This window comes from Dendrobates tinctorius, unplaced genomic scaffold, assembly GCF_039654945.1.
Source record: "Dendrobates tinctorius isolate UK_male_01 unplaced genomic scaffold, ASM3965494v1 ptg000107l, whole genome shotgun sequence".
Lineage (NCBI taxonomy): Eukaryota > Metazoa > Chordata > Amphibia > Anura > Dendrobatidae > Dendrobates > Dendrobates tinctorius.
The window spans coordinates 41,078,297-41,091,030 of NW_027361775.1; positions in this window are offsets into that span (position 1 = coordinate 41,078,297).

Genomic DNA, 12,734 nt, shown 5'->3' on the forward strand with positions numbered 1-12,734 from the left:
GAAAAGAAAAATTGACAAGAGATTTCAACGCAAGATTGTGCAGATGTTGGATAAAGAACCTCGACTAACATCCAAACAAGTTCAAGCTGCCCTACAGTCCGAGGGTACAACAGTGTCAACCCTTACTATCCGTTGGCGTCTGAATGAAAAGGGACTGTATGGTAGGAGACCCAGGAAGACCCCACTTCTTACCCCGAGACATAAAATAGCCAGGCTGGAGTTTGCCAAAACTTTCCTGAAAAAGCCTAAAACGTTTTGGAAGAATGTTCTCAGGTCAGATAAGACAAAAGTAGAGTTTCTTGGGCAAAGGCATCAACATAGAGTTTACAGGAGAAAAAAAGAGGCAAAGAAAAGAACACGGTCCCTACAGTCAAACATGGCTCAGGTTCCCTGATGTTTTGGGGTTGCTTTGCTGCCTCTGGCACTGGACTGCATGACTGTGTGCATGGCATTATGAAGTCTGAAGACTACCAACAAATTTTGCAGCATAATGTAGGGCCCAGTGTGAGAAAGCTGGGTCTCCCTTAAAGGTCATGGGTCTTCCAACAGGACAATGACCCAAAACACACTTCAAAAAGCACTAGAAAATGGTTTGAGAGAAAGCACTGGAGACTTCTAAGGTGGCCAGCAATGAGTCCAGACCTGAATCCCATAGAACACCTGTGGAGAGATCTAAAAATGGCAGTTTGGAGAAGGCACCATTCAAATATCAGGGACCTGGAGCAGTTTGCCAAAGAAGAATGGTCTAAAATTCCAGCAGAGCATTGTAAGAAACTAATTGATGGTTACCGGAAGCGGTTGGTCGCAGTTATGTTGGATAAAGGTTGTGCAACCAAGTATTAGGCTGAGGGTGCCAATACTTTTTTCTGGCCCATTTTTGGAGTTTTGTGTGAAATGATCAATGTTTTGCTTTTTGCTTCATTCTCTTTTATATTTTTTCATTTAAGACAAATTAAATGAAGATAATAATACCAAAGAATTTGTGTTTGCAATCATTTTCAGGAAGAAACTGAGTATTATCTGACTGAATTGCAGGGGTGTCAATACTTTTGGCCAAAACTGTACGTCAGTTGTGTAGTGGCCGCAGACGGTTTACTGCACATGCACTCCAATTCGAATATAGAAGTACCGTATATACAGTTGTAGACAAAAGTATTGACACCCCTGCAATTCTGTCAGATAATACTCAGTTTCTTCCTGAAAATGATTGCAAACACAAATTCTTTGGTATTATTATCTTCATTTAATTTGTCTTAAATGAAAAAACACAAAAAGAATTGTCCTAAAGCCAAATTGGATATAATTCCCCACCAAACATAAAAAAGAGGGTGGACAAAAGTATTGGCACTGTTCGAAAAATCATGTGATGCTTCTCTAATTTGTGTAATTAACAGCACCTGTAACTTACCTGTGGCACCTAACAGGTGTTGGCAATAACTAAATCACACTTGCAGCCAATTGACATGGATTAAAGTTGACTCAACCTCTGTCCTGTGTCCTTGTGTGTACCACATTGAGCATGGAGAAAAGAAAGAAGACCAAAGAACTGTCTGAGGACTTGAGAAACCAAATTGTGAGGAAACATGAGCAATCTCAAGGCTATAAGTCCATCTCCAAAGACCTGAATGTTCCTGTGTCTACCGTGCGCAGTGTCATCAAGAAGTTTAAAGCCCATGGCACTGTGGCTAACCTCCCTAGATGTGGACGGAAAAGAAAAATTGACAAGAGATTTCAACGCAACATTGTGCAGGTGGTGGATAAAGAACCTCGACTAACATCCAAACAAGTTCAAGCTGCCCTGCAGTCCGAGGATACAACAGTGTCAACCCGTACTATCCGTCGGCGTCTGAATGAAAAGGGACTGAATGGTAGGAGACCCAGGAAGACCCCACTTCTTACCCCGAGACATAAAAAAGCCAGGCTGGAGTTTGCCAAAACTTACCTGAAAAGGCCTAAAATATTTTGGAAGAATGTTCTCTGGTCAGATGAGACAAAAGTAGAGCTTTTTGGGCAAAGGCATCATCATAGAGTTTACAGGAGAAAAAAAGAGGCATTCAAAGAAAAGAACACAGCCCCTACAGTCAAACAGGGCGGAGGTTACCTGATGTTTTGGGGTTGCTTTGCTGCCTCTGGCACTGGACTGCATGACCGTGTGCATGGCATTATGAAGTCTGAAGATTACCAACAAATTTGCAGCATAATGTAGGGCCCAGTGTGAGAAAGCTGGGTCTCCCTCAGAGTTCATGGGTCTTCCAGCAGGACAATGGCCCAAAACACACTTCAAAAAGCACTAGAAAATGGTTTGAGAGAAAGCACTGGAGACTTCTAAGGTAGCCAGCAATGAGTCCAGACCTGAATCCCATAGAACACCTGTGGAGAGATCTAAAAATGGCAGTTTGGAGAAGGCACCCTTCAAATATCAGGGACCTGGAGCAGTTTGTCAAAGAAGAATGGTCTAAAATTCCAGCAGAGCATTGTATGAAACTCATTGGTGGTTACCGGAAGTGGTTGGTCGCAGTTATTTTGGCTAAAGGTTGTGCAACCAAGTATTAGGCTGAGGGTGCTAATACTTCTGTCTGGCCCATTTTTGGAGTTTTGTGTGAAATGATCAATGTTTTGCTTTTTGCTTCATTCTCTTTTGTGTTTTTTCATTTAAGACAAATTAATTGAAGATAATAATACCAAAGAATTTGTGTTTGCAATCATTTTCAGGAAGAAACGGAGTATTATCTAACAGAATTGCAGGGGTGTCAATACTTTGGGCCACAACTGTACTCGTGTATGACAAGATTTTCAGCCCATTTTTTTGGGCTGAAAGTCCCCCTCTCGTCTCATACACGAGTCATATACCTGGGGGTCGGCGGGGGAGGAGGAGCGGGGGTGTCAGAGATCATACTGACCCCCCAGCGCAGTCTCTGCAGCTTCCCGCGCTTCTCCACTGACTCCCTTCCTGCCTTTAGCAGGCACGTGGTACCGCACATTAAACTCATGAATATGCGCATATTTATGATGGTAATGAGCGGTATCACGTGACTGCTGAAGGCAGGAAGGGAGACAGTGGAGAAGCGAGGCTGCAGAGACTGCGCCAGGATGGGTGAGTATAGTGATATTCACCTGTCCCCTGGTCCATCACTGCTCACGCTGTCTGCTGCTTCCTGTGTCCATGACCATTAGCCAGCAGGGGGCACGATGATGTGGTTAGTGCCCATTGCGCCCTCTGCTAGCTGAACAGTCACTGACAGAGGACGCGCAGACAGTGGTGAGCAGCGATGGACCCCGGACAGGTGAATATCTCAGGTGCCGGGTCCTGAGCAGGAGAGGTGAGTATGGCATTTTTTTTTTTGCAGCAGCATATGGGGGCATAATATATGGGGGCATATTCTATGGGGCAGCATATGGGGGCATAATCTATGGGGCACCATATGGGGGTATATTCTATGGAGCAGCATATGAGGGCATATTCTATGGGGCAGCATATGAGGGCATATTCTATGGAGCAGCATATGTGGAAAATTCTATGGGACAGCATATTGGGGCATATTCTATGGAGCAGCATATGGAGGCATATCTATGGGGCAGCATGTGAGGGCATAATCTATGGAGCATCTTATGGGGTATAATATATGGAGCATTTTATGGAGCATAATCTATGGAGCATTTTATGGGGCAGCATATGGGGGCATAATCTATGGAGCATCTTATGGGGGTATAATCTATGGAGCATTTTATGGGGCAATATCTATGGAGCATCTTATGGGACGTAATCTATGGAGCATCTTATGGGGCAATAACCTTTATGGAGCATTATATGGGGCATATTATTCTATGGAGCATCTTATGGGGACATTATTAACCTTTGTGCAGCATTATATGGGGTGTATTTTGTATGGAGCATCTTATGGGGCCCATCTTGGACTGTATGGAGCATTATATGGGGCTCCTGATTCAATATGGATATTCAAAAACATTTAACCTACTGATGTCTCAATTTTACTTTTATTGGTATCTATTTTTATTCTTGAAATTTACCAGTAGCTGTTGCATTTTCCATCCTAGGCTTGTAAGCGAGTCAATAAGTTTTCCCAGGTTTTTGTGGCAAAATTAGGGGGGTCAGCTTATACACAGGTCAGCTTATACACGAGTATATACGGTAGCTTGACCAAATCAACTTTGAAAATAAAAAGTGGGTGCAACATTTACAAAGACTATTCTGTAAGTTATTCATTTCTAAAGTGTTTTCAGTAAAAAAATAAAATTTCAGCAATTCAGCTTTTAATGTGGCCTGTGATTCTAAAAGGCACAGTGAATGACGTAGGCTGGCAGTTTTTAACTGAATGCTGGTTTCCCTCACCTTTAGGCATGCTTGCGTCACAATACATTCGCTCAAGGAAAGTACATATTTCACAGTTAAACATGGTACAAGGACACAAAGCCTGATGATGACAGAACAAGTGGAAATACAAGGCTTGTCAGTTATGTTTTGGAATTGAGGTACAGAGCTTGGCATATTTACAGCAGGCAGTTTACACAAGTCAGACCTCAAGGCAATTTAGTGGGCCCTCTACACAGTAAAGCACACCGAGTACAGTCCACAGTACTCTCAGTCATAACAGCCTGCAGTGGTACTCAATGATGCCTACCTCAATAGAATTCCACAAATGTCTCAGTAGAACTCAACGACTGAGGCCACAGTGGAATGCAAAGGTAGAGCACACCATTTCCTCACTATCTCAGGACACAGCAGAGCTCAATGGTTCATGCTAGAGTTATTTTCACTTGAGCAGGCCAAAGCAGAACTCATTGTTACTGGCCACTGTTGCTTTCACAATCCTAGGTCATAGTTGCAGGGCAACCAGGCTGTTGCAGACAGCAATTGCAAGTCACTTTAGGGCAGAAGTGATCATCCTGTGGCCCATGATGCTATTCTGTGTGATCCCCATCCACCAAACACATGCTGGTGTTTGTTTGGTGGCTACTCCCATATATTTTCTATTACAGATGGAAAAAAAGTGGTGCATTGCATAGTAGCAGGTAAGAGGACATACTGCTGGAGCACTATGTTGCCATCTCTGGAATACCCATATATTGGTAAAATATGGAACTCCTGACATCTTTTTGACACAATACAAAGAGAGAAAAAAGCCAATGCATAAGAATTGCGCACACCTTGATCATGAGATAAAAATCACATAATTTTATTGACACCAAGAGCACAAAACAACATATACAGTTGTGCTCAAAAGTTTACATACCCCGGCAGAATTTTTGCTATCTTGACCTTTTTTCAGAGAATATGAATGATGACACCAAAAATTTTTCTCCACGTATGGTTAGTGGTTGGGTGAAGCCATTTATAGTCAAACTACTGTGTTTTCTCTTTTTAAATCATAATGACAACCCAAAACATCCAAATGATCCTGATCAAAAGTTCACATACCCTGGTGATTTTGGCCTGATAACATGCACAGAAGTTGACACAAATGGGTTTGAATGGCTACTAAAGGTAACATCCTCACCTGTGACCTGTTTGCTTGTAATCAGTGTGTTAAAATAAAAGCTGAGTGAGTTTCTGGCATCCAGACAGACTCATGCATTTTTCATCCAGCCACTGGCGTTTCTGGATTGTGAGTCTTGGGGAAAGCAAAAGAATTGGATCTACAGGAAAAGGTAGTTGAACTGTATAAAACAGGAAATGGCTACAAAAAGATTTCAATTGATAACGGCAGTCAACAGCGTTCAAACTGTGATTAACAAATGGAAAATCAGGGGCTCTGTAAAAATAAAACCACGGTCAGGTAGACCAACAAAAATTTCATACACAACTGCCAGGAAAATTGTTTGAGATGCAAAGAAAAACCCACAAATAACGTCCGCTCAAACACTGGACTCTCTGAAAACTAGCTGTGTGGCTGTTTCAAGATGCACAATAAGGAGGCACTTGAAAGAAAATGGGCTGCATGGTCGAGTCGCCAGAAGAAAGCCATTACTGAGCAAATGCCACAAACAGCATAGAGACAAGCCTCAAAACTTCTGGAACAAGGTAATTTGGAGTGATGAGACCAAAATTGAACTTTTTGGCCACAACCATAAACATTACATTTGGAAAGAGATCAACAAGGCCTATGATGAAAGGAACACAATTCCTACTGTAAAGCACAGAGGTGGATCGCTGATGTTTGGGAATGTGTGAGCTGCAAAGGCACAGTAAACTTGGTCAAAGTTGAAAGAAAGATGAATGCAGCACGTTATCAGCAAATACTAGAGGCAAATTTGCAATCATCAACCTGGATCCTGCGCATGGGATGTATTTGGACGCTCCAACATGACAACGATCTAAAAAGCAAGGCCAATTCGACCTGTCATTGGCTACAGCTGAACAAAGTGAAGGTTCTGGAGTGGCCATCTCAGTCTCCTGACCTCAATATCATTGTGCCACTCTGGGGAGATCTCAAGAGTGCAGTTTTTGCTAGACAGCCCAGTAACTTTCAGAAACTGAAGGCTTTTGGCCAAGAAGAGTGGGCAGTTTTACTCTCTGAGAAAATAAAGAACTTCATCCACAACTACCACAAAAGATTTCAAGCTGTCATTGATGTTAGAGGGGGTAATACATGTTATTAAGAAATTGGGCATGTGAACTTTTGATCAGGGTCATTTGGATGTTTGGGTTGTCATTATACTTAAAAAGAGAAAACACAGTAGTTTGAAAATAAATGACTTTACTCAACCACTAACTGTGAGTGGAGAAAAAGTTTTGGTGTTATCATTCATATTCTCTGAAAAAAGGCCAAGAAAGCAAAAATTCTGCCGAATTATGTAAACTTTTGAGCACAAATGTAAAAACACTTAAATGTTTTTATATGCTGTTTTGTGCTCTTGGTGTCAATAAAATTGTGTGATTTTTATCTCATGATCAAGGTGTGCACAATTCGTATGCATTGGCTTTTTTCTCTCTTTGCACTGTGGTAGTCTGCATTTTGCAGAACCCTCTTTTCTTACTCATGTTCTAATGGAACCTGGTAGTGCACCCTATTCTGCTTTTTTTTACATCTGTGTGACACTCCTGCAAGGAATAGGTGTTGTGGAGAAGTGGCGATTTAATGTCTCTATCTTCATAGTACTTTATGGGAGTAATGAAACATTAAGCTGTATGCATACATGGTCTGTACCTTTCTGTAGCGTGAACAAAGGATGCGGGGATCCCTATTGCTTGAAAAGATATGAGTTCTGAAACTTGAAACAGCACCAATAGACATACGGCATGTACTTCAGCATGTGCCATAATTGTCTTAGATGCCAATATCCCTTAGAATCTTGGACCAGAAAAAGTTGTAAACCCATATTTGACATCATGCTTGTATGTAGTTGCCTGAGGGTCATAAATTTTGTAGGGCATTTCAAAGCACTGTCAATGCCACAATTTCACTAGTTACTAGAATCAGTCTATGAACAGTCACTAAGGTCAGGATCACTTCTCTGTAGGAGCCCTTTCACTCCTTGTCCAATAGACACAGCTGCAGAGTTAAGTCATTTGTTTTTTTTTACCTGGAGTCACCAGGTTTACATGGCCCTTCAGCTGGTTACCTAGTCAATACTGTAGTACATAGGTTGGGGACACATCTGTTGGTAAATGTTATTTCATTTTTGTCTTTTCTTGCAACAGTGCTTGGGTCTTGTTCTCGTTAATCGCAACACTAACCCATCTCTTCAACCCATCAAGAACAACTGGTGTCTTCCCCTTATGCTATAAACATACCTCGATCACATCTATCCTCAAAAAACTCGCCCTTGACCTATCTTCTGTGTCTAGCTGTCGAACCATATCATTCTTTCCTATGATTCAAAACTACTGGAGCAACTCGTCCATCTTGGACTGTCCTCCCATCTCTCCTCCAGCTCCCTCTTTGACCACTTACAATCTGGCTTCCAGCCTTATCATTCCACTGAAACTGCTCTGACTAAAGTCACCAATGACCTGCTAACTGCCAAATCCAAGTGACACTACTCTGTCCTCCTCGTCCTTGACCTGTCATCTGCCTTCGACACACAGGACCATTCCCTATTACTGCAGATTCATTTCTTGGCATCACAGACTTAGCCCTATCAGATCTCTTTTGACAGGCCGGACATTCAGCATCTCCTGCTCACACACTACCTCCTCATTTCATCTCCTATCTGTCGGTGTCCTCCAAGGTTCAGTTCTAGGACCCCTAATCTTCTCCATCTACACCTTCAGCCTGAGACAGCTCATAGAGTCCCTCAGCTTTCAGTATCATCTCTATGCTGATGATACGTAGATCTACCTCTCTGGATCCGATATCACCTCATTAATAACAAGAATTTCACAGTATCTGTCCCCTATTTAATCCTTCTCTGCTCGATTTTTAAAAAATAACATGGACAAAACCAAATTTTTTATCTTTCTCCCATCTCACTTAACCCCCTCAACAGACCTATCCATCAAAGTCAATGGCTGCTCACTCTCCCAAGTCCCATAAGTTCGCTGAATTGGGGTAACCCTTGTCTCTGATCCCTCCTTCAAACCACATATCCAAACGCTGTACACTTCTTGCCGACTCCAACACAACAATATTTCCTGGATCCGTACATTTTTAATCAAGAATCTACAAAAACACTATTGCACACCATCATCATCTCCCTCCTCGACTACTGCAAGCTTCTGCTCTGTGGCTTCCCTTCTAACACTATCGCACACCTCCGATCTATCCTAAACTTTGCTGCCCGACTAATCTGCCTGTCCCTCCGTTATTCCCCGGCCTCTCCTCTCTGTCTATCCCTTCACTGGTTCCCCATTGCCCACAGATGCTGGTTCAAAACCCCAACCATGGCATACAAAACCATCCACAACCTGTCTCCTCCATGAATTGGTATTTTCCTGCATGTAACCTCCGATCCTCACAAAACCTTCTTCTTTACTCCTCACTTATCTCTTCTTCCCTCATACAAGATTTTTCCTGTGCATCCTCCAACTCTGGAACTTTGTACCTCAACATATCAGACTCTCACCTACCACGGAACCTATTAAAAGGAACCTGAAAGCCTACCTCTTCCGACAACCTAGAACCTGCCGTAAATTCTTGTTCCACTATACTGCTGCATGACTAGGCTCTACCCTCACCTATTGTATCCTCACCCAACCCTTATAGACTACGAGCCCTCTTGGGTAGGGTCCTCTCTCCTCCTGTACCAGTCGGTGACTTGTATTGTTCATGATTATTTCACTTGTTTTTTTATAATGTAAAACATGTAAAGTACCATGGAAGAAATGGTGCTATAATAATAAATGCTAAAAAAATAAATTAATACCTCCTCAGAAGAAAGAGTAACAATTACATTAGCAATTAGGTATGATGTAGACAGCCTCAGTTGTTCTGAAGGTGTTGGTGTCTTGTCCTCTACTATAATCCCAGCCTCATTTTTTGTCTACGGTCAGAAAAATCATAGAAAAGTTGTACGGGTCAATGTTTTCTTAAAAGATATTATTGAATGTTGTATTACTACTAGAGATGAGCGACTTTTCCTTTTTTCGGGTCGAGTCAGGTTTCATGAAACCCGACTTTCTAAAAAGTCGGGTCGAACGAAATTGGCCGACTATAGGGAAAAGTCGGGGTCCGACTGAAACACGAAACCCAATGCAAGTCAATGGGGAAGCAAAGTTGGCAGGGAGTGGAGGACAGTAAACACACCTACAGTGCCCATTTCAATGCCAACGACATCAATTCTTATTACTTAAGCTTGGTAACCTTAATTTACTTTATAATAATAGTTATGCATTGAAAACTGGAGGTTAGTTGGCTAAAGTTATGGGGGGTAGGGCTGGCGCCAGGTTTTCGTGTGCCCTGGGCCAAAGAGTGTCAGTGCGCCCTTTTAACACATACCAGAATTCATAATGCTCCGATACAGCACAGAAATATAGGTATAGTACAATGAAAAATACTTCACTGCTTAGATGACAAGACTGATATCTATTTTCAATTCTACAATAGCTCAAAACCCGGACAGTATATTACTCCATACAGTATTATGGCCACCACCTAGTGCGCCATACAGAATAATGAGCCCCATATATTTCTCCATACAGAATAATTGGTCCCATATAATGTTCCATACAGTATATGATGAGCTCCACATAATGCTACAGTATATGTTGGTCACCATGGACGATGCTCCAGTGTGCTATGGGCCCAAATAATGCTTTATTTATAATGGGCCTCCATTTCTAATGCTCCAGTGTATAATAGGCCCCGTAAATGCTGCTCCAGTGTCTGATGTCCCCCATTTGGAATGCTCCACTATATGTTGGTCCCCATGGACGATGCTCCAGTGTGTTATGGGCCCAAATAATGCTCCATATATAATGGGCCCCATATATAATGGGCCCCATTTCTAATGCTCCAGTGTATAATGGGCCCCGTAAATGCTGCTCCAGTGTCTGATGTGCCCCATTTGGAATGCTCCAGTATATGATGGGCCAAATGGATGATGCTCCAGTGTATGATGGGCCCCATATATCTTTCTCCAGTGTATATTGCTCCCCAAAAAATGCTCCCAACATTTAAAAAAATTAAATACCTGTCCTCGCTGGGCACGGCTCTACTCTGGACTCCTCAGCATTGCCATTTTAAAGCTCTCTGCACTTGTACTGTTTCGGTAGATGGCATACAGACGTGATGTCATCGCGCTCTGTAACCTGAATGTCACTGTCAGGAAAGGCGGAAGACGTCACAGCGGTGGAGCAGGGAGAGGTAAGTATTGCAAGTACTGTGGCCCTGAGCAAGCATGGGGGGCCCACTCGTGGGCGACGGCACTGGCACAGGGCCACTCATAGTTCGACAGTATGTCTGACGGCGAGTGGGCACTCCCACCGGCAGAGACACTTTTGCGTACTATGAGGGGCCCTGTGCCACTGCCGTCGCCCACGAGTAGGACCCCCCCACCTGCTCAGGGAACCGTCACTTTCATCTGCACCTTCCTCTTTGTCACCGTGTAAGGTGGTATAGTATGCGGGAAGGGGCACCTGAGTTTCATCAGTGTCACTTTCTGGCTCTGTAGAGTGCAAGGGGAATGTAGTGCTGTGGGTCAATGTACCAGCAGAATCATCTAGCAGTGGCTGTGCATCAGTGCACTCCATCTCCAATTCATGTTGGACTGGGGAATTCAGAATTTTACTTGATAACACAGGTATAGCCTGTGAAAAGAGCTCCATGGAGTAATCTGAAGTGTGGGCTGCCGCATCCTTCACTTTTAGTGGGGGTGAAGGAGACAAGGAAAGGGGTGGTTCCTGACCAGAAGCCTGCACTGATGACTCAGTGCTTGCATTTTTTTAAACTTCAGAAGAGGAGGCGATAAAGCTGGAGGCTTTTTCGGCAATGTAAGGCAAAACCAGTTCCTGATGCTCCGGCTTTAAAAGAAGTTTACCGACTCCCAGAAAAGGGAGCCTTAAAGGCCTTCTTGTGCCAGCTGATGACACAGGCTCAACACCTCCTGCCTTAGCTGCTATTGTGCTTTTGGCAATACCAGCAGATGCCCACCACCACCATCAGCACGAGTTGGTCCCCCCACACCCACGTCCGCGGCCTCTTCCACCATATGTAATAATTTTTGTGAAAATGGACTAAAAATACCAGCAGATATATGGTACTGTTTCAGAAGCGGACAGCTCTATACAGTCTAGGGATAATTGTAAATCTCCGTATATATTTCATAAGTCAGACACAGATGGTCACAGGCTCAGTATGGATTAGACAGTAATATAAAAATTTGCAAAAGGGTACAGTATCACTAGATACAAGGTATATATAGCATAGTTTAAACATACTGAAGCTCCGTATACATTTCAGGAGGCAAGCACAGACGCTCTCAGGCCCAGTATGGATCCGACAACAATATAGAAAGTTGAGAAAGGGTACTATTGCGCCCCTGAGGGTATGGTCGCCACAGAGGTACTGCACCTCATCCAAAGGTGTGGTATTCCACCCTCAGGTAAGGAGGGATCACCACTCAGGACTCCTAACCCTACACTCAACACACACACATGTTAGTTAGTGCTTTCTGGGTGTACCCGGTGGGAGGATGTCCTCATCCCAGACTCAAAGGGTGTTGGGGATTAGTGTGGAAGGTAGGTACAGTGGGTGCAGCTTAGGTAGTGGAGTGATTGTGGGCATCCAATCAGAGAGAGCAATCTGACAGTTGATGGGTGGAGCTAGTCTGAGGTAAATGGATCTTTCTAGCGAGTTGTCAGTCGGTGACAGGACAGAGTAAGAGCAGGATTGCTGTGAGAGGGCTAAGGGTCAGAGAAGAGAGAAAAATCTTGTCCAAGCTCCTAGACTGGAAGGAACGGGTCCATGGGGCAGGGGAAGTGCAATAAGCCACCTGTGAAGCCCGTTTCTGGAGAAGGAAGGACCAGGCCTCGTTGAGGAAGGTGGCTCCTGAAGGTAGTGGAGAAATACAGGGCTCAGCTAGAAAGACGGAGGCTGAGGTAACTTTAAGTGCCTCAGTCGCAGCCGCATTCAATACTCAAAAAGGCAGCAGTTGGAATAAAGGACCCCGGAGCATGACCCACGTCGCCCAATGTGATCCGTGGCTGCCAGCTTGGGACACTGTTTGCGAAGGCCCACAACAGGACGGAGGGTAGAGATCAGCGCATAGACACGGCCTAGAAAGGATACTCAAGGAGGAGTCTTAAACAGGTGTTCCTGATCTTCCTTTCAGTTTGC